This window comes from Colossoma macropomum, unplaced genomic scaffold, assembly GCF_904425465.1.
Source record: "Colossoma macropomum unplaced genomic scaffold, Colossoma_macropomum, whole genome shotgun sequence".
Classification (NCBI taxonomy): Eukaryota; Metazoa; Chordata; class Actinopteri; order Characiformes; family Serrasalmidae; genus Colossoma; species Colossoma macropomum.
In genome coordinates, this window is record NW_023494790.1 from 3,664,340 (window position 1) to 3,686,839 (window position 22,500).

The window sequence follows — 22,500 nt, forward strand, 5'->3', positions numbered from 1 at the left end:
CGTCCACCTCTAAAGTCTCCCTCACAGAAAGTTACTACATGAAATGGTTATGAATTCACTGCCTGATGACTGAGACACTGTTTTTTATGATAGTTTTGTAATACAGTTGTGGCTTAAAATGTACTTAAATCCACTTATTTTAATCCTTTCATGGTGGAGGGATACATCCAGGTTGCTATAAGGCAAAATAGTTCCCAAAGAAAACTTATTATTTCAGATTTTCGACTATTTTACCATCATCGACATTCCATATAAACTCAGAAGACTCGTGTAGGTTCACTGGTGGTTCTGGAAAGTAAATAAAATGCCTATATTTGCGTTGTAAACATTGGGACTCCTGGTTCCTATCACCACCACTGTAAGTCTGCAAGTGTCTCTGCAAATTAATCATTTTACATCAACCCACTCTGAATGACTTTGCTTATATCTTAACCATTGAATTATTAAGAAATATTGAAGGAATATGGTAACATTGGTGGAATTCCTCTTTCGCTACTGGTAAAGGTCATGTTAGCCTAGCTAGCTAACACTATCTAGCTCAAATATCATGCTTGCTTACCTAGCACAATGTACCCCAATAAGAATTAATGTATCAAGTAACTTCATGGATTCTCTTTTGTTTTTTTGTCATAAACATCATTATTTAGCAAACTTTAATGTTTGTATCCTTTTCTTTGTATTTTTGTATAGTATTTGATTAGCACTGCTGTGATAATGCTAATTTCAGATAGCTCTGGGATTTCGTTTCTATGGGTTTTGCAGTGTCATGTTATTATGAAGCTAACGGTGGGGTACATTCACTTTCACACACTGACTTTAATACTCAATGTGGGATAAACACTGATTTTTTGGAGCTTGTAAGAGCTGTGTGGAATAATTTCGTATTGTACATTACATTTTTTCTATGAATTCTTTAGTCTTTAGTAAATACTTCAACTTAAAGCCAAACTGTGAGTGTTATTAAAGAAGCCTGTTAGCTTTAGAAAGAATAGCTGTTTGTATATTTGGAAAACTGAAACGGATTCTTTTGCTAGAATTGTACTCTTTAAAAGGAGCAATTTAACTGTTTTAACTCTTTTATTTCCATATATATATATATATATATATATATATATATATATATATATACACAAAACCTTGTATCTCTAGAATGGTAACTTTACAGGAGAAGGACAAAACCTACTTCACTTTTAATGTAAGTCAATGGAACCAGAATTTTTTCCAACTCCTTTTAGGCCGTTTCTTCTGGTCCATTCATCATTAAATTTACACACAATATAAAGGACAACAGGCATTTTCAAATTATGTCAAAAAAATATACATTTATATAAAACCATAAGACACTGTTACTTAAAAATACAATACAATGTCATTTCTTGTCAGTTATTAAATACTCTTAATTGCAATATCTACCTGACAACTCTGCTGCATTTTATTATAGTATATTACTGTCTGAAAGGCCTTTGCTGTCTGTAGCCCTAGTAATGTGCAGTGCTTACACAAGTCCAGCTCTATTGGAGTGAAGAGCGACGCTCCTCCAGTGAACATAAACAGTGGGTTGATAAGCCTTACCTGCTTGTGATTCTGTGAGAGTCTCTACACACACTGGTACATTTGGTTTGTGTTTATACTGGAAATTTATAAAACCAATACTGCCAACGTTAGAAAGCTGATGTTTTTGGAAGGTCCAGGCCGAACATCAGGGTACAAAATGTGAGGCGCAGGTTTATTGTAGAAAAGGATTTTTCAGAGACAAGGTCAAGCGGCTGTGAATCGATAACAGCAAATGAAAACATTGTGCACTGAAGAAAAAGACATAAAAAGGCAAACTAAGGTTGTATCTGGAAAAACACAACAGCAGCCCTCACCGCCAGCTCCGCCGTGAGGCTTCTCCTCATCGCCGATTCCACCTGCGTCCTGCTATATTATCAATGTTGGTGTGTAATACTTTCTTTTACAGCTCTAGATATTAAGTGTGAGGTACAAACTCCAAAGTCAAAGGTAATTAGTTTGAGTAACATGACGATACGTTTCAAGAGTTAAATTAAATTACTCTGAAATGCCAAAAACTTCTAGATATTAACCGAATAAATGTGGGGAACAGTATCCAAAGTTCTATGTAATTATTTTGGGTAAGTTCCAAGACAGCCTAACTCAATTTCACTGAAATGACTAATGGGTTCTAGCTATTAAAATGATGAAGTACATAGTAAAATATCTCATAATTATTTGATAGAATAAGTAATACGATGGTCTGTAGAAACACACACTCACAAAACTTCACTGTAATGTCAGAGTTTAAGCAGGAAAGTGAGTCAGAAACTCATAAGTAAACAATAAGAACCCAGCAGAACCACAGTAAGAACCCTGCTTTCTTTTAGAGCCCAGATCCAGTTTAGTTAACTATAATAATGAGGTACAAACTAAGAACTGCACGACAGATGACCGATCTTAACCAGCCAGCTTCATATTGGAATTTGTAGTTTCAGCCTTAAATGGTGCAGCGTTTAGGAGCCGGAACGAAGATTAGGACTATTGACTTGGGACTCGACTTGAGTCTCACCTGTACTGACTCAGGACTTAAATCGAGACTCGACTATCTTGACTGAGGACTTGAGTGTCAAGACTTTAGATTTACTAGTTACTTGCAACTTAGTGACTTGTTCCCACCTCTGACAGCAACTCAGAGAGGGTTACGCTGCAGGGTGAAGAGGGAAGGACTTCACAATGAGTGACAGCAGGAAAAGAGTATATATGGGTTTGATTAATGAGCTGGAACTGAGAACAGGTGTTTAAGAGGTTGACCATTCTAAATGTTAATTGACCAGTCAGGAGGTGAGTGGGTGGGCGGTGGCTGGAGCCTGATAGAGTGTTGTATTATATTGGTGATTGTTGGAGAAAGACACTGTGGTTAGAGAATGGTGGTGTTTGATGGAGAACGTTAGTGTGTGGTTAGAGAATGATGGTATGTGGTTGGAGAATGTTGGTGTTTGATGGAGAATGGTTGTGTTTTGATGGAGAACGTTGGTGTGTGGTTACAGAATAGTGGTGTTTGATGGAGAATGGTTGTGTTTGGTTGAATAATGGTCGTGTTTGGTTACAGAATAGTGGTGTTTGATGGAGAATGTTGGTGTGTGATTAGAGAATTGTTGTGTTTGGTTAGAGAATGTTGGTGTATGGTTGGAGAATGGTGGTGTTTGATGGATAATGGTGGTGTTTCATTGGATAATGGTGGTGTGTGGTTAGAGAATGGTGGTGTTTGATGGAGAACGTTAGTGTGTGGTTAGAGAATGATGGTATGTGGTGAGAGAATGATGGTATTTGGTTAGAGAATGGTGGTGTTTGATGGAGAATGGTGGTGTTTGGTGGTATGTAGTTGGAGAATGTTGGTGTATGGCTGGAGAATGGTGGTGTTTTGATGGACAACGTTGGTATGTGGTTAGAGAATGGTGGTGTTTGATGGAGAATGTTGGCGTGTGGTTAGAGAATGGTAGTGTTTGATGGAGAATGTTGGTATTTGGTTAGAGAATAGTGGTGTTTGGTTGGAAAATGTTGGTGTTTGATGGAGAATGGTTGTGTTTGGTTGAATAATGGTGGTGTTTGGTTAGAGAACAGTGGTGTTGGATGAAGAATGTTGGTTTGTGATTAGAGAATTGTTGTGTTTGGTTGAATAATGGTGGTGTTTGGTTAGAGAATAGTGGTGTTTGATGGAGAATGTTGGTGTGTGATTAGAGAATTGTTGTGTTTGGTTAGAGAATGTTGGTGTATGGTTGGAGAATGGTGGTGTTTGATGGATAATGGTGGTGTTTCATTGGATAATGGTGGTGTGTGGTTAGAGAATGGTGGTGTTTGCTGGAGAACGTTAGTGTGTGGTTAGAGAATGATGATATGTGGTGAGAGAATGATGGTATTTGGTTAGAGAATGATGGTATGTGGTTGGAGAATGTTGGTGTTTGGTTAGAGAATGGTGGTGTTTGATTGGGAATGGTGGTGTTTGGTGGTATGTAGTTGGAGAATGTTGGTGTATGGCTGGAGAATGGTGGTGTTTTGATGGAGAATGGTGGTGTTTTGATGGAGAACGTTGGTATGTGGTTAGAGAATGGTGGTGTTTGATGGAGAATGTTGGCGTGTGGTTAGAGAATGGCGGTGTTTGATGGAGAATGTTGGTGTTTGGTTAGAGAATAGTGGTGTTTGGTTGGAAAATGTTGGTGTTTGATGGAGAATGGTTGTGTGTGATTAGAGAATTGTTGTGTTTGGTTAGAGAATGTTGGTGTATGGTTGGAGAATGATGGTGTTTGGTGGATAATGGTGGTGTTAGGTTAGAGAATGTTGGTGTTTAGTTGGAGAATGGTGGTGTTTCATTGGATAATGGTGGTGTGTGGTTAGAGAATGGTGGTGTTTGATGGATAATGGTGGTGTTAGGTTACAGAATGGTGGTGTTTCGTTGGATAATGGTGGTGTGTGCTTAGAGAATGGTGGTGTTTCGTTGGATAATGGTGGTGTGTGGTTAGAGAATGGTGGTGTTTGATGGATAATGGTGGTTTAGGTTAGAGAATGTGGGTTTTGTTGGAAAATGGTGGTTTTGATGGAGAATGGTGGTTTGGTGGATATGGTGGTGTGTGCTTAGGGAATGGTGGTGTTTGATGGAGAATGTTGGTGTTTGGTTAGAGAATGGTGGTGTTTGGTTGGATAATGGTGGTGTGTGCTTAGAGAATGGTGGTGTTTGATGGAGAATGTTGGTGTTTGGTTAGAGAATAGTGGTGTTAAATGGATAATCATGGTGTTTGGTTAGAGAATGCTGTGCTGGTGCTATCTGAGCTGTAGTTCAGCAGCAGGTTAACTATACCCTGCAGACCGATTCAAAGTGAGCAGTAAGATGAGACAGACTAATGACGCTGCTTTAATTTCACCTTTGAGTCTGAGTCGTATGTAATGAATCTTTGTTTTTAATTGCCCCAGTTTGAGGATGAACTGATTGTTATTGTTGTTCCATCATCAACAATTGTCTTTTCGTTTATAGGAACAATCATTAAAAGTCCATCATGAAACAGGGCAGCACTTCAAACACCGGCAGAGGAGGCGGCGTTTGGGTCTTTTATTATTTTATGATATGGCAATCCTTAAAAATAATTTTTATTCTAGTTTTTTCTAGTCTTTTAAAAACAGCCTGTGTCTGTCTTAGAGTTCGGTCATGAACTGTAGAACTTCTGATGGTTTCTATGCTGGTTTCTGTTTCCCTTTTCATTGGGCTTCTTGGCCATTTAAAACTATTCAAGTACCACAGAGCTCATGTTTTTGATCAGCTGAACCAGTTTCCTGTGTGACGCAGCAATTAAAATGAATTAAAAATCTGTCCTAATCAGTAAAGCCATCTTCTCCAGAGTTACTTCTTAGATCCTGAATCTTATGAAACAAATGTGATATGGGAAACAGTCATTCACCTGTACTTCATTAGCATGTTCTGTACCGTACAGCTCGGCTGTGAGGACAGCGAGGTTCTCAGCTGTAATAGTGGAAGCCACATTGCAACATCGCTGGCTGAGGAACTCAAGCAGGAGAGGTGAAGGCTCTGGGATGAGGTCTAGCTGCCTGGCAACACACGGCCCCCCAAAATTTTCCTCCCTGGGCTGAGTGGGTTTGTTGGCCCCAGGGAGCACAGCGACATTAGCTGAGAGAGAGTCTTGATCCTCACAGGTGGACAGGAGGGGCTGACGCTGGTGGAGAAGTGCTGAAGCCTCGTTTTGTTCTGCTTAATGATCCAAACTCTCCGCATTCATATTTGTAGGTCTGGTAGTTCCAGATTTATAAACAAATATAAGGCACTTTTTTTGTTAGCTAATTAGAGAGCAGACTAATATTTTACTGAATATTAAATGACAGATAATATTGCCAGCTTGGCTAGTTTTGAAAGGGAAAAAACTGGCAATGCTGTTTAATGAGGAGCCACTGAAAACCTGAATGACAATCACTAATTATGATTCACTCCTGCACACCCGACAACTTAACCCTCTGGGGTCTGAGTTAATTTGTGTTTGTATCTTTTGTGCATATCTTCTTAAACTCTCCTTTAAAGGCTCTTCATATAACATGATACTCTGTAAACTCTCTGCACGCCATTTCACATGAGTCTCCGATCTGGACTGAATGAAGAATGAAGGGTTTCCGGCGTGATGGTCAGTGCTTAGTGATTTCCTGAGTATTCATTGGTCAGTTTCACACAGAATGTAGACGGACACACAAATCCATCAGTTTCACACGGTGAGAGGCAGATGACGTGTATCTCAGCCCCTCTTCATAGGCTCATAACTCCGGATGTGAGTCTTGTATGATCTCGTGATGAGATGGAATGGAAAGGGCGACTCTACAGATTCAGGAAGTGTTTGAAATTTCTGAGCTGGATCATCACAAAGATACAGAAACAGATGTAAAAAAAAGAGAATTTGATGTGTGGGCGAGTTTGGAGAGCCCAGGGGTAATTATTTGAAACCCAGAGAGAGAGAAAACATGTGGGACCGTACAAAAACCAGACATTTTTAAATAAATAAAAAAGAAATAAAGACGTGAAGGACTGCCTGAAAAAGTCAGGAAAGTTTGAAGAGATCACTGCGAAAAAATCTGTAAAAATCCACTTCACATATCGACCTGCTCTGAGAGCGTCCTTCTTAAAGAAGGGTCAGAAACGCAGGAACTTTCCTGGAACGAGAGAACAAAACAGCGTCTTTATGTGCGTTCTCCGGTGAAGAAACCTTGACCCTCGGCTCCACTTCAGGAGGGACCGAACTCACTGTGAATGGACCCCAGGCTGAGCTTCAGACCTTAACCAGCGTCTGTATCTGCCGCTGTGATGAATAAAAACACAGCGTGACCCTCTGAGGGTGAGGTTTATTATTCAATACAGAAAAATTACACAAAAGCAAAAGAGAAACTCTATTAGAATTAACTGGAACATCTGATCAGCACTTCTGCTGAAAAGCTGAAATGAAAGGAGCTGAGAAGTTTGGTGAAAAAAGCCTAGACCAACCTATAAATCCAAATGATTCATTCTGAACACTTTTATGTGAGACTCCTTAAATGTGTCACAGAGCCATTTACCTATTTTAGAAAATATAAAATATTATATATAAAAAATATAAAATATTATATATAAAACACTTCCTATACACTAGAATAGAAGATTTTAGTCCATAAACAACAGTAAGAAACACTCCTATTCACTAGAATAGGAGATATTAGTCCATAAACAACCTCAAATAACACTCCTATACACAAGAATAGGGGATATTAGTTCATAAACAACCTCAAATAACACCCCTATACACTAGAATAGGAGACATTAATAAAAAATATCCTTCATAAACATCCCTTTGTGTCAGAATGGGAGATATTAGTCCATAAACAACATCAATAAACACTCCTATACATTAAAATAGGAGATATTAGTCCATAAACAACATTAAGAAACACTCCTATACACTAGAATAGGAGATATTAGTCTATAAACAACCTCAATAAACACTCCTATATAGTAGAATAGGAGATATTAATAAAAAAAATCCTTCATAAACATCCCTTTGTGTCAGAATAGGAGATATTAGTCAAAAATTTCCTCAATAAACGCTTCTATGGTAGAACATGAGATATATTAGTTTATAAACAACTTTAGTGAATATAAATTCTACATGCACCACCAACTATTTGGTTATTTAATAAATTAATGAAATGGATATGCAAGAGCCAACTGAATCATTTTTCTTATTTTTTGAATTTTTAAATGCTTAAATGTGCTCTTTTTAAGCTTTGATATGCTTTGGTAACTTCTTGGTAAATGTATGTATTATTCAGCTCCTTTGAAGCTGCGAGCATGAATAAATAAGAGCTGAAGCCCAGAGAGAGGGTTTAAAACGGCTCTGGTCTTCTGGAGATCTTTGTGTGAAGACTCTTTGGGGAACTCCCGCTCGTGTTCCTCTACGTTAAGAGCAGCTTTAGAGATGTGAGGTCTGAACGTGAGGGACTCAGTGGGAGGAGATTTCCTAAGAGTCTGCAGGAATTGTTTTGATGATTTAATTGTTATGAATTTTTTGCATAACTGAGTGTGCGAGATGAAAACAGAGTGATTCAGAGTGGTTTGGTGTGAAATGGTTCAGATGTCTTTACAGTGGTGGTGATAGGAACCAGGGGTCGCCATGACTACAACACAAATATAGACATTTTATTTACTATCCAGAACCACCAGTGAACCTACACGAGTCTTCTGAGTTTCTATGGAATGTTGATGATGGAAAATCTGGGAAAATAATAAGTCATACATTTTCTTTGGGGACTATTTTGCCTCACAACACCCTGCATATTATCTATCCGTCCATCATGAATGGATTTAAAAACACATTTTTTACTGAAAATCTTCTCAGAACTATCGTCAAACAATGTCTCAGACATCTGGCAGTGAATTCATAACCATTTCATGTAATAACTTTATGTGGTGGAGCTTTTAGAGGTGGAATTCAATCTGAGAGTGTAAAAATTCAAATTGAGAATGCAAACACTCAAACTGAGAGCACAAAAATTTTAACTGAGAGTGCAAAAATTCAAGAGTGCAAAAAACTCAATCTGAGAGTGCAAAAGCTTAAACTGAGGTTTAAAAATTCAAACTGAGAGTGCAAAAACTTACACTGAGAGTGTACAATTCTAACCGAGAGTACAAAACTCAAACTGAGAGTGCAAAAATTCTAACTGAGAGTGAAAAAATGCAATGCATGCTTTGGGGCTTTGAGGCTAGAACAGCTGACAAATACCCAGTGGTGGACAGTAACTAAGTAAATGTAATTCATTACTGTACTTAAGAAGTTTTTTCATGTATCTGTACTTTATTGAAGTTTCCATTTTAGACGACTTTTTACTTCCACTCCACTACAGTTCAAAGTCAAATATCTCACTTTTTACTCCACTACATTATGAGAAATCTGTCGTTCCTTTTGGCTTTTGTTTGCATAAAAATGTACCGTCAAAACGAAAGAAGCACAAAGCAAAAACACCAATCAGGGCACAGCGCACTTTGTTTTGAGCTTGTTTTGACATACCGACCCAGTGCAAGCATCTCCACGCTATACTTAGGTCACTTTAGCAGGTAAAAGGACGGTGTTAATGCAAACACTGACTGACAATCACACATCAAAGAATTAGTGAACAGATATAACATATTGCTCTCGAACTTTCTGGGTAAATAGACCACAATATAGAAATATGTACACATGCAGTTGTGACTGACGTGTCTTTTTTCTGAATTTATACAAACACTATTTCATTTTATATTAAATGTGTTTTGTCTAGTTTATGTTTATGAACAGAGACCTACAGATGCAGTTTAGTAAAGGAAAACTTATTTGTGAATCTGAATTCAACTTGTAACTAAGTTGCAAATAAAGCTTGTTTGCAGAAAGTGATTTCAGAGCCACTCAGTTCTACCTGATGGAAACTGTTTGCCTTCAGTGTTTTGTGCTGATGATCATTTTAATAGACATCAGCGTCACTAATTAATGACTCTATTAAAAGACTGGTTTACCAAGAGAGACACTGGAGTACTTTTCACCTAAAATTGGTTGATTAAGCAAGAGTCTTGTTATAAAATATATAATAGGACATTGGAGCCATAATTAATCTTTTGATACTTAAGTACATTTGAAGGCAAATACTTTTGTACTTTTACTCAAGTGGAGGTCTAAAGGGACTGGAGTAATATTTTACCTTGGGTATCTGTACTTTAACTCAAGTACATGTTTTGTGTACTTCATCCACCACTGCAAAAACCCCACCAATAATCATTGTGCTAACTCTCAAAATCATCACAGTTGCCTCAGACTGTATCAAGTTATTATGTAATCTCAGATAAATTGGGCTTCACATTGGCTGCTGCTACTTTTTTAGCTTAAGACACCACAGCACATCAAAATATTTACCTTTGTGTGTAATTTGGCATCTGTTAAACCATTATTCAACAACAAACCAGGCTCAGGACATTTTGACTGCTCCAGTTTAGCATCTGATGTGCTAATTTCTGCAAAATTATTAGTCCTGTACATTCTTGCTAATTCTGTTCTCCATCATTCCCTCATAAAGTTTCCTGTTCATGATCATCAGTTCTTTCTCTAAGTGAGTGAATGAGAGCAGTGCAGTGTGAGCAGCTCTACACTATGAGATGTTTAGTGAATAGGAGGTGGTGGGGTCTGACAGCTGTGTAATTATGTAACGCTGAGCCGTTTTCTTATTGAATAAGTCTGGATAAGCGTGTTTGCAACAGTCATTACTCGAGGAAGCCTCATTCAGTCACACATACGTGATAACTGAGAGACATTACCAGACTACAAGCATCCAGCAGCATCACCAGAATACTTCCATCTACCATCACCAGACCACGTCCATCCAACAACATCACCAATGACCAGACCACCTCCATCTACCATCAGCAGACCATCTCCATCCAATATCACCAATCACAAGACCACCTCCATCCAACATCACCAATGACAGACCACCTTCATCTACCATCACCAGACCACCTCCATCCAACATCACCAATGACAGACCACCTCCATCTACCCTCACCAGACCATGTCCATCGAATAACATCACCAATGACCAGACCACCTCCATCTACCATCAGCAGACCATCTCCATCCAATATCACCAATCACAAGACCACCTCTATCCAACATCACCAATCGCCAGACCACCTCCATCTACCATCACCAGACCACCTCCATCCAACATCACCAATGACAGACCACCTTCATCTACCATCACCAGACCACCTCCATCCAACATCACCAATGACAGACCACCTTCATCTACCATCACCAGACCACCTCAATCCAACATCACCAATTACCAAACCATGTCCATCCAACATCACCAATCACAAGACCACCTCAATGCAACAAAATCACCAATCATCAAACCACTTCCATCTACCATCACCAGACCATCTCAATCCATCACCAATCACCAGACCACCTCCATCCAACATCACCAATCAGACCACCTTTATCTACCATCACCAGACCACCTCCATCCAACATCACCGATCACCAGACCACCTCTGTCAACCATCACCAGACCACCTCAATCCATCACCAATCAGACCACCTCTATCCACCATCACCAGACCACCTCCATCCAACATCACGAATCACCAGATCACCTCTGTCTACCATTACCAGACCACCTCAATCCATCACCAATCACCAGACTACCTCTATCTACCATCACCATACCACCTCAATCCAACATAACCAATCACCAGATCATCTTCATCTACTATCACTAGACCACCTCCATCCAACATCACCGATCACCAGACCACCTCTGTCTACCATCACCAGACCACTTCAATCCATCACCAATCACCAGACCACCTCTATCTACCATCACCATGCTACCTCAATCCAACATTACCAATCACCAGACCACCTCCGTCCATCAACATTACCAGAATGCCTCAATCCATTCTGTATAGCTCCAAAAAGAGTTCTTCTATTGTTACAAGATTGACATCTTTACAATAGCAGAACCCTTTTTGGTGCCATGTAGAACCCTTTTTAAAAAGGTTCTATATAAAACCATATACAACACATTCTCCATTGATATGAAGAGCGATTTCACAATGCAAAAAACCATTTAAGCATGGAAATGGTTCTTTAAGTGTTCATGGTTCTATATCCCACTGTCTTAACTATACTCAGAGTGTAGAGGCACAGCATTTTGTTACGGATAGTATTCTGATGACGTCACAGTCGTGCTGCCTGTAAGGAATCTGTCCACGCCGCTGGCAACCAGCAGAGGGCGTAGGTGGCGTTCTGGGAGGAACAGAGTTAGTGGTCATAGGAACTCCAATTCCCAGACTTCCCTAGGTTAATCAGGCCAACTAGGCTCACCTGCTGAATGCTGTACTTAAGACAGTGGCAAACGGCACTCAGTGTCCCACCTTTGTAGAGGGGTGACCGGTACGGTGTCAGAGAGAAAGTGAAGGGAAAACAATAAATAAATAATTAAATAAAAAAAAGAAACAAAAGTAAAATCAAAGAGATCCACAAGGAAAGAAAACACAGAGTAGCTCCAAAAGAGAGCTAAAAGAAAGGATTTGTTTGAGTTTAACTAAGGAGAAGGTTGCTGGTGGTCTTTATCCTCTCGTTTGGGGGTATTTTTGTGTTCCTTTGTCTGTTTCCTTTTTATCAAACTACCTTGTTTAAGCACCCAGTTCTGGCATTCCTTTGTTTGAATTTTCCGGCCTTTTTCCCATTCTTCCTATAAGAGTGCTCTACAGATCTCAGTAATTTACACGCTTGCAGATCAGTACATCCCTGGTTCAAATCCCACCGGGGTGATCGTTAAACCCAGTCACACCAACAGTCACACAAATTCTTTCTGTTCCAAAACATCTCTGCATTTCGATCTGCATTCATGACATTCAGCAGCCCTTGAGTGGTTTATAATGACATAAAATCATAATTGATCCAGCAGAGGCAGAAAACCCTTTTGTAGTGGGTTTTGCAATTTAATGTTATTATTGCTAAAACCTTAGAAAGGGTTTAGGGTAACCCGGATTTATTTGAAGTCTACAGACCAAGAGAGAGAAACGCTTGCACCAAGGATGCTTCAATAAAAGTCTATTTATTGGCTAAATATCAAACTACATTTGGACTACTTTCAATTATAAATAACAGAAAATAAAACAAATAAAAATAAGTCAAAAGAAACAAAAAACTCAAGTAAAGTGATTCACCGCAACCTCGTTTTTGGGGTCTCCAGACTTCTTGAAATGACCCCTGTTGAATGGTGGCAATTGGGTGTTGATGCACACTTTAGAAACTTGATTTCCTGTAATTCAGAAGTTTAGAGTCTTGGTAATACTCTGCCTGGAAGCCAGCTACAGGGATTTATGGCCGCCTGGTGTGCCTTTTGGGGCAGAAGGTTGATAACCTCCCGCGGTGTCCCTGCTTGGTCCCAGGGTAACTTCCTTTTAAGCTGTAAAACTTGTTAGACAACTTAATCCTGTTTTATGGCTTTTACCTCAGACTTTGTGGAGCAAGGCGTTTAGTTTGGGTAATGTGGAGAGTTCTTGTAAACAAGAGTGACTTTGGTTCAACCAGATGGTGGTGTTCACTACATAGTCTGGTCTGGAGGTCATTACCAGGACCTTCGGGCCACTGGTACTGATAGTGGCTGTAAACAGTGGTTGGTGGACACCAACAATTATACAGTCAGGTTGATGCCATTCTGTATGTATAATGGGTGAGTAATCATAGATGTCACTGACTGCACATGACTAGGGTTGGTGTGGTCATTTGCTAGTCATAGGTTAACAAAGCATCCTTGATGGGGAGTTTAACCATCAAGAGTTGCCAATGATCTCTGCTTGCGTAGCGGTTACTGGGTGACGAGAACATTTTGTTCCAAGAGAAAAGACGAAAACAGGGAACTTCCCCATGGCTAAGCTCTCTATTGAGGACCTGACTTCTTGTAACATATCAGACAGTAGCATGTTTAGAAGTTGGGTGTGAGCATGGTGTATCTAGATTACTAAAATAAGAGAATTCACAGTATATACGTTTGTTTAAGGCGGTACTGTGGACATCACGTCGGAACAAGGACCTGTACATTACGCCTTCAGAGTAATTCCTAAACTCGGCCCTGGTACAACAACGTCGGACAGAGCACAAGAGATAAATGAGCCAATTAGGAGTGTGAGCAGACAGGTTGTCATGGTGAGAAAGACATACAAGGTTAGGGTGCGGTCCATACTAAAATGTTCAGCTTATTTAAAATAGAAATATACAAGTCACCCCAAAGAGATCTTCTTTTCTAAACAAGAATGACTTTGGTTCAACCAGATGGCGTTCACTACACCATTTTTTGGAACTCTTAGTTTAAATCTTAAAGGTGGACGTCTCAATTGGCGTCAAACAGAGTGCAAACATTCAAACTGAGAATGCAAAAAATTCATTGACACTTTGAGGCTAATACAGCTGACAAAATACCCCACCAATTAATTGGCTGAGATTTCCCGCTGCGTTACCGCTGCAGCATCCCAACCCGCATACTAGCTCACTAAATAGTGTGTAAAAATAGTGCATATCCCATTAGAAGTGCACTCATTAGTGCAGTAGGTGAAGTACAGCAGTGTGTGGTTTGGGACGCGGCGTTAGATCAGCCAGTGAGATGCGTTCAACAGCTGCTCTGCTGTGCTGCTCGTTAGCTGCTCATTAAACACCTCCAAGAGAAAAACTGAGGCAATTTCAGGAAACTACACAGATCATCAATACGGGACATAATTAAAATGAAGCCAACACTCTTCAAGATGGTTCTTCAAGAGTTGTTTAGTAAAATGAGTGGTTCTGTTAAGAACCATGAGCTCTATATAGAATCATTTTATGCTTAAAAGGTTCTTTGTATGGTAAAATGGTTCTTCATATTGATAGAGAATGTGCTGCAGATGGTTTGTAATGCACTAAAAGATGTTCTTGTATTGTTACAATGTCAAGCTTGTAACAATAGAATAACACTTTTTGGTGCTATATAGAACCTTTTTCAAAAAATAAGGGTTCTAGCAAAGATTTCAGTATTTATTTGACAGTAATATTTACAGTACATATACTGTTTACAGTAATGTGTGAAATGCTGTACAAAACTGTAAAAATTTATTCTTAAAAGGTTCTTTGCATGGATGATGGTTCTTCAGATTGAGGAGGATGTTTTATATGGTACTTTTCTTTTTAAAAAAGGGTTCTATATAGCACCAAAAATGCTTCTTACAATGTCAAGCTTGTAACAATAGAAGAACCCTTTTCGTTGCTACCACATACAACACGTTCTCCCTAAATCTGCAAATGGTTCTTTTGAGTGTTCATGGTTCTATATAAAACCATTGTCTTTATTAAAGAACCCTTGAAGAACCATGTTTAACAATTTTTACAATTGTCTATTTTGGCATTCCCTGAACAAGTAAGAACTTAATTAAGCCCCAATATGTTTCTTAAAAGAAATGTATGTATGTATGTATGTATGTATGTATGTATGTATGTATGTATGTATGTAATGAGAAGTGATGCAAGTTTATCTGTGCTGTGTCCTTCAGACTATTTTATGTCCAGGTGATGTATTATATGTAAAATGTATTCTTAAAAGGTTCTTTGCATGGATGATGTTCTTCAGATTGAGGAGAATGTTGTATATGGTACTTTTTTTATTTTTTTTAAACAATTTTAGAATTGTCTATTTTGGCCTTCTCTGAACAAGTAAGAACTTAATTAAGCCCCAATATGTTTCTTAAAAGAAATGTATGTATGTATGTATGTATGTATGTATGTATGTATGTAATGAGAAGTGATGCAAGTTTCTGTGCTGTGTCTTTCAGACTATTTCATGTCCAGGTGATAGTGGCAAAAATAAAGTCTATTATCCATTAGATCATTTTTCATTGTGCAGATTTTCTTACTATTAAATAAAAGTTAGTAGTTATAATTTCTGTGTGTGGATTTTAGTTCTATTAAATATAAAAAAGTTTTGACTATCTGTGTACAGACAAGGTTTTTTCTTTATTTCTGTGAGAAACTTTACACGTCCGCCCACAAGCCGTTCTGCAGCGTCTGCGTTATTCATACAGGAACAGAAGGAGGAGGAGGAGGAGGGGGAGGAGGAGGAGAACTGGACTAAATATCTGAAACATCTCACATCCACACACAACTGACCAGCTTAATCCATCAGCATCAGCGCTAAATCAAACATCAGACCAGCAGCGACGGAACAAACATGTTCCTCCAGCGTTTAAACGGGTCAGACTGAATTGTTCAAATGACTGTCTGCATTTTTCAGTGGTTAATATGATTGATATGATTCACAGCAACCAGCAGATTCCTCACACGTCCAGGTCCTTCATTCTCTACGCTCACATCTCCGACACTCTGAACTCTGCTGGATTTCTGTTCACTCTCCATCTGTCATAACGCCTACAATTAAAGTGCTTTAGATAAATTACTGTGTCCATCACTCTCTCTCTCTCTCTCTCTCTCTCTCTCTCTCTCTCTCTCTCTCTCTCTCTCTCTCTCTCTCGAATATGTGAAACTGTCCAGTTTCAGAGCTGCTGCCAGACAGATTTATACTGCAGAGCCAGCTCTCACCAACAGACATGAACTTTTCTCATTTCATGTTTGTAACTGTCCATTCTGCTTCTCCTAATGGATGGCTGGACGCTCTGATCCTGGTCACCTGTTTTATATTGTTTATACATCATCTCAGCCCCTCTTCATAGGCTCATAACTCCGGATGTGAGTCTCGTAGGATCTCGTGATGAGATGGAATGGAAAGGGCGACTCTACAGATTCAGGAAATGATTGAACTGGACTTCTGTGCTGGATCATCACAAAGAGAGAGAAATAGAAAGATCGGATTTAACATGCTGGTGAACCCCAGAGGGCTAAAGCCTCTCAGATTCTCTGTTGTCTTTCCTTGTGAAAGTGTTTTGTGTTTGACCCCTGGACTGTTTTCTTGATCGTGTCCTTGGATTACTCTCTGGATTTTGTATGCTTCTTTTACATATTTAATTCTGGGTCTAATAAACCTGCAATTAGATCGTCTTCCTATGTCCTTCACTGCACAGAGCTCAGTTTGTACCACAACAAGCTGGATGTGGATCCGGCGCTTCCCAGATTGGATCTGGCACCTTGTTCACATATTAAGTACATTCATATGATGAACTGTAAATATGCCTGAAGATGAATCATGACAATATTTTCTGCAAACAACTCAGTTTATTTATTATAACAAAACAGTTCTTGTTTGGGCTTCCAGAGAAAGAAACAGCAATAACAACAACACTGACGCTGTTTATCACTCGCGAATGCGCCAATAGTGCTGTGACTGTTCATCCCTCAAAAGATTTCCACAATGAAGTCATTTAAACTAAACTGAGTCGTCTGCTAAACGTCGACCTCAGAACAGGAAAATAACTGAGAAAAATCGGAACTCAGGAAAAAATCAAACTCACTTTAAGCAATAGTGTCCAACATAACTTACTCATGATTTTCCTCGTTATTCTGGTGTTTGTGTTTAGATTTAAAGGGCTACTTTGAGTTTGATAGCTGTTTGTAGTTCCTATAGTTCTGTAATATTTATGGTGTGCTTAGTTCTTTGTCACATCTAGGCCTGGGGATTCCACTCTGCGCCTCCGGAGGTCGCTGTCGCCCCAAAATTGAGGTTCTTTTCCACACCTGTTTATTGTTTGGGGCTTTAAATAACTTCTATTTTGTCTTTCCTTGACAAGTCTTGTTAGTTTCTTGCTGCAATTCTAAGCGTATTGATTTGTTATTCTGTAGTTGTTTCGTCTTGTTCAATGGAGAATGTGCTGTAGATGGTTCTATATAGAACCTTTTTGAAAAGGGTTCTACATAGCACCAAAAAGGGTTCTTTTATTGTTACGATGTCAAGCTTGTAACAACAAAAGAACCCTTTTGGTGCTATATAGAACCATATATGACATTCTCCATCAGTCTTAATCATGTAAAGCGTTCTTTTGATTGTTCATGGTTCTATAGAAAACCACTATCTTTACTAAAGAACCCTTGAAGAACCATCATTTTTGAGTGTGCACCACTTAGTCACACCACTGCCTCTGCTTTTGACATCCATTTATAAACCACTCGCATCAGAAGCTGTTTGATGAGAGAACATTCAGCGTTTCGGAGCCTCGTTAACTCTGTAGCTGTGAAATCAGACCTTATGAGGAGGTTTTACTCGAAGCTGACGTCTCTGTAAGCAGCTGGTTTAAGCGTCCAGCAGTGCCGCAGCTCTGAGACTGAGACATACTGAACAATACACTCAGTTTGTGTATAATATGTATCCAATTTCCTGTACAAACACTGAAGTCTGCTCCAAACGTTTATCTCGCTCTGATATGGATTTGCATTGCGGTGACAGTGATCCATGAGCTCGCTGAAGCTGCTTCTCTGTGCTGAAGATCTGTGCTCTGATGACGGCACCGTCTTCCTCTCCTTTTCATCCTTTTGGCCGCAGTCTGTCTTCTACAAGAATAGCTGATAAATTGCTAGCAGCTTATTTAAGTGCTTACATTGTTAAAAGGCTGTTCAACCTGAAACAATGACTTCATGTGGCAACACAAATGAACTACTTTTAGTCAGTCTAAATAAATACTTTGAGTGAAGGATTCCTTTAATCAATGCTAATAATAATAATAATAATATAATAATAATAATAAAATAATAATAATAAAAAAATAATATTATTATTATTATTATTATTATTATTATTATTATTATATTGTTATTTTTTTATTTATTTTTTGAGTCGAATAAAACTATTTTAATCGCTCGTTACTAAATGAAGTAATTTTTTAGGTTGAACTGATGAGCTATTGTTTACAGTGATTTATTTTTTTTTATTTTATTTATTTATTTATTTATTTATTTAATTCCAAAATAGTAACTTTACAGGAGAGAGCAAAAACACTCGTACCTTTCAATGTAAGTTAATGTAAAGAGATTTTATTACAAGTGATTTTGGAGCATTTCTATTGGTCCATTCATCATGACATTTTCCCACAATGTAAAGGACAGCTGGTGTGTTGAAATGATGAAGAAAAATAAAAATGGACAAAAACAGAGATACATGGTTTTCATTGGACATCGACGAGATTATATACATTTATTTATTTATTTATTTATTTATATATATATATATATATATATATATATATATTAGAAATTTTTATTTCATAATCTAATGATGACTCTTTAAACAGAAATAATTCATCAGAAGTTTGTCTTGCTTTTATTTGAAATATTAATATTGATACAGGGATGTGAAGTTACAGAGTCCCTTAGGGGGCCGTGTTTAAAAAATAAAAGTTAATAAAATTTGTGTTCCCTCAGCAAATGTTTTGCATTACGATGCCAAGGCTTGCATTCGCTTGCAAAAGCTGTGCTTTGCTTAAGCTCAGAGATGAAGCAGCTCATTGAATCTTTTTAGTTAATCTTGGATTGAAATCAAACATGATTCTGCTGTTAGTGACTCAAACTGAAACTGAATGTCCTCGTACAGTAAAAGCTACGTTTACAGAGACTGCAGAGAACAATTGGTGAATAAACTGGCAAAACTGGGAAAACAGCTTTTAACATTAACGTATACTAAAAACAAAGCTCTAATGTAGGCAATGTCGTTGGGCACCTTTTGGTCCCACGTTTACTTGCTATCTGACGAGCATATATTTCGCGAGGGAACGCAGTGTTAACTTTTCAACCATGGCCCCTTAGGGTCTCCATAAGAAGTGGGGGTTTATATAAAGATTATATAAAGTGTGCCATAAAAAATGGCTCATCAGACCAGTAAAAAAAAAAATGGTAACAATGAACTGAGCTAGTTTTATTCAAATGAAAAATGGCTATAATTACAAAAATTACTTTATTGATTCACAGTATTTATTTAGGTCAAGTAAAACTAGTTCAATTGCTTGTTACAAGAGGTCACACATCCATCGGGCTCTGAATCACACTCTGACTCCATCTCCCAGAATCCTCTGGGAGATAACCTACTCCTGACCTTCCTTCGCGCTCCAATCTGCTCTCTCCCTCACCGGAGTACTGATTCTGTTCACCTGTGCTGAATGTCATATGATCCTCTTAGTTTAGTTTACAAGCCCAGGCTTTAGTATAGACCAGATGTGAGATATTGTGTCACTATTGATCTACTGAGCTTTCTATTGTTGTTTGACTCCTGTTTTTGACCATTGTTTACCGTTTGCTCGACTCTGCCTTTTTACCTGACCCCTTGTTTGCCTTTTATGATATCACTGTTTGACCTTTTTTTATTTATTTTTAAATGCAGTAGCTGCAGATTTTTTAAGCAGTATTTTCATTAAGATGAGCCAAATCACTTCTCTCAACATCTGCTAGTGGCTAAAACACATGGAGGTTAAGCTGTAAAGTGGAAAGCGTCAGAGTCATTTTATACTTACAATAATCATCTAACATGATAATGTTATAATAATTAACTGCTACTTCTCCTTCTTTCTGTGTGATTAGTGCTGCTGGCGTTTTTTAACACCTGTGTCCACTCACTGTCCACTCTATTAGACACTCCTACCTTGTCAGTCCACCTTGTAGATGTAAAGTCAGAGACGATAGCTCATCTGCTGCTGCACAGTTTGTGTTGGTCATCCTCTAGTCCTGCATCAGTGGTCACAGGACGCTGTTGGCTGGATATTTTTGGTTGGTGGACTATTCTCAGTCCAGCAGTGACACTGAGGTGTTCAGCAGCACTGCTGTGTCTGATCCACTCAGACCAGCACAACACACACTAACACACCACCACCACGTCAGTGTCACTGCAGTGCTGAGAATGATCCACCACCCAAATAGTACCTGCTCTGTGAGGGTCCATGGGGGTCCTGACCACTGAAGAACAGGGTAAAAGGGGGCTAACAAAGTATCAGAGAAACAGATGGACTACAGTCTGTAACTGTAGAACTACAAAGTGCACCTATACAGTAAGTGGAGCTGATAAAATGGACAATGAGCGTAGAAACAAGGAGGTGGTCATAATGTTATGCCTGATCGGTGTATATGCTGCTTAAAATGTCATCACCCACAACCTAAAACACCTTCCCGCGTCCCTGTCTGTGACTGACCACTTACTGTACACCTGAACATGGTGGTATCCTTTAGAAATAATGACAAAAATCAAATCTCAATTTTTTATTAATGGTCATATTAAATTGTCCAATCAAGCTGCGCTGCAGGTTTTAAGTCTCAAATGATGTTTTTCCTTCTCCCTGATGTGTGAGGTAACTCAGTGTGGTCTTGGCATAACAATTTAAGTGGGTATAAACAAAAGTACTCTGAAATGGTCCAGTAAAAAAGACAGTACAGCGCAATTTTACAATATTCCACATATGCATATAAACTCAGCTACACCACCGCCAGCCCACTAACAGAAACAGCTGCTTAATTGGCTGCTTCTTCTTTGTTATCCTGCTGTTATTGTGGTTTAAGTAGCTTTATTACTCCTTTTCTCCCCTCGTTTCCAGAAGGGGCAACAGAGACAAACACCAATGCAGAACAGATTAAAAAAGTCGCATATGTCGTTTTTGTACAAGTTCCCTTCAAATTAACAGAAAAAGTGTTTTATGATCATAAACATATTGCTATATGCTTATAATTTACTGCTGAAAGCCAAAAATCTTAGATGCTCTTTGTATTTTTTAATAAAAGTAATTTTTACACAGTTTCTCACTGAAGAGACGCCATCTGTTTGTAGTTTATAGCCCAGATTTGGGTCGAATTTCAGTAGAAAAAAAAAATTGAGTTCAGCTTCTTTTATTATAAGGGTTTAAAATGACATCACCTATCTATTGGACTGGAAAGAAGACAGTTACAGCTCTCATGTGACACCAACCTTTAGAATGAAGCTTACAAATTATGAAAGTTATGAAGTAAAGAATATGACAGTGGGTTTTGGAACCACCGGTGGTTCCAAGGAGTTAAAAAGGATAAAGATAAACATGGATAGATAAAGAATGGCAATGATAAAGATGCTAGAAATACACACACGCACACACACGCGCATTAGTAACACTTCAGACACCTTTAAACACCATATTTGGTTCTCTAGTGGAGAGTGAGTGTGGAAAAGAACTTTCTTAATCATTTAACTGTCTGAACAGAAATTCTGATGCATGCAACTCCCAGCATGCAACCAGTTGCATTAAAGTTTCACTGCAGAATAAATCCAGACTATAAAGCTCTCTCTCTATTCATAGCTTTATAAAGCTCTCTGATAATCATGGACGCTGCACTGCAACGCATTGTTTCTTCCAACCTCTGGGTTTATGGGGTTGAAACAAGGTTACTGTATTGTTTTTATTAGCTCTGTTTTCTCCTCAGCTCCACTTTCAGGCCGCAGGTTTCGGAGCTGCTGCAGCCGTGTGGAAGGAAAGGACAGGAGCTGTAAAACGGATGAGCCATTTGTGACGGTAAAGTGCATTAAGTCTGGAGCAGCTTTGGTAAACTCATCCGTCTGCTCTGAGTGCGGCCGCGCTAAGTGCATTTCAAAATCATAAGCTGACTATTGTTTGTCCCTGGAGAACCTGCTGGAGTCCTCCATCTTTGTTTGAGGGGCGTTTCTCCAGTGTTATTTTCAGTGCTGAACCCTCAGGGTCTTCTAGGTCTTCAGAGAAGGTCTAATGATTTCTGGGAACTAAAAAAATGCATATCTTTTAATGCTTAGTTCTTTTTTAATTGAACTCTCCCGTTGTGTTGTCAGTTTGACCCGTGCCAAAGTTTAAAAAGTACAGGAAAAATATTTCTAATTTTTGGAGCATTAAACCTTTTCCTGCCGGGCTTAATTAGTCTAATTAACATATAAATGGAAAATTACTAATGTGCGCAACACCATCCCCCCCAACCACCCACCACTCACTCCCACATTTTTGTATTAAAT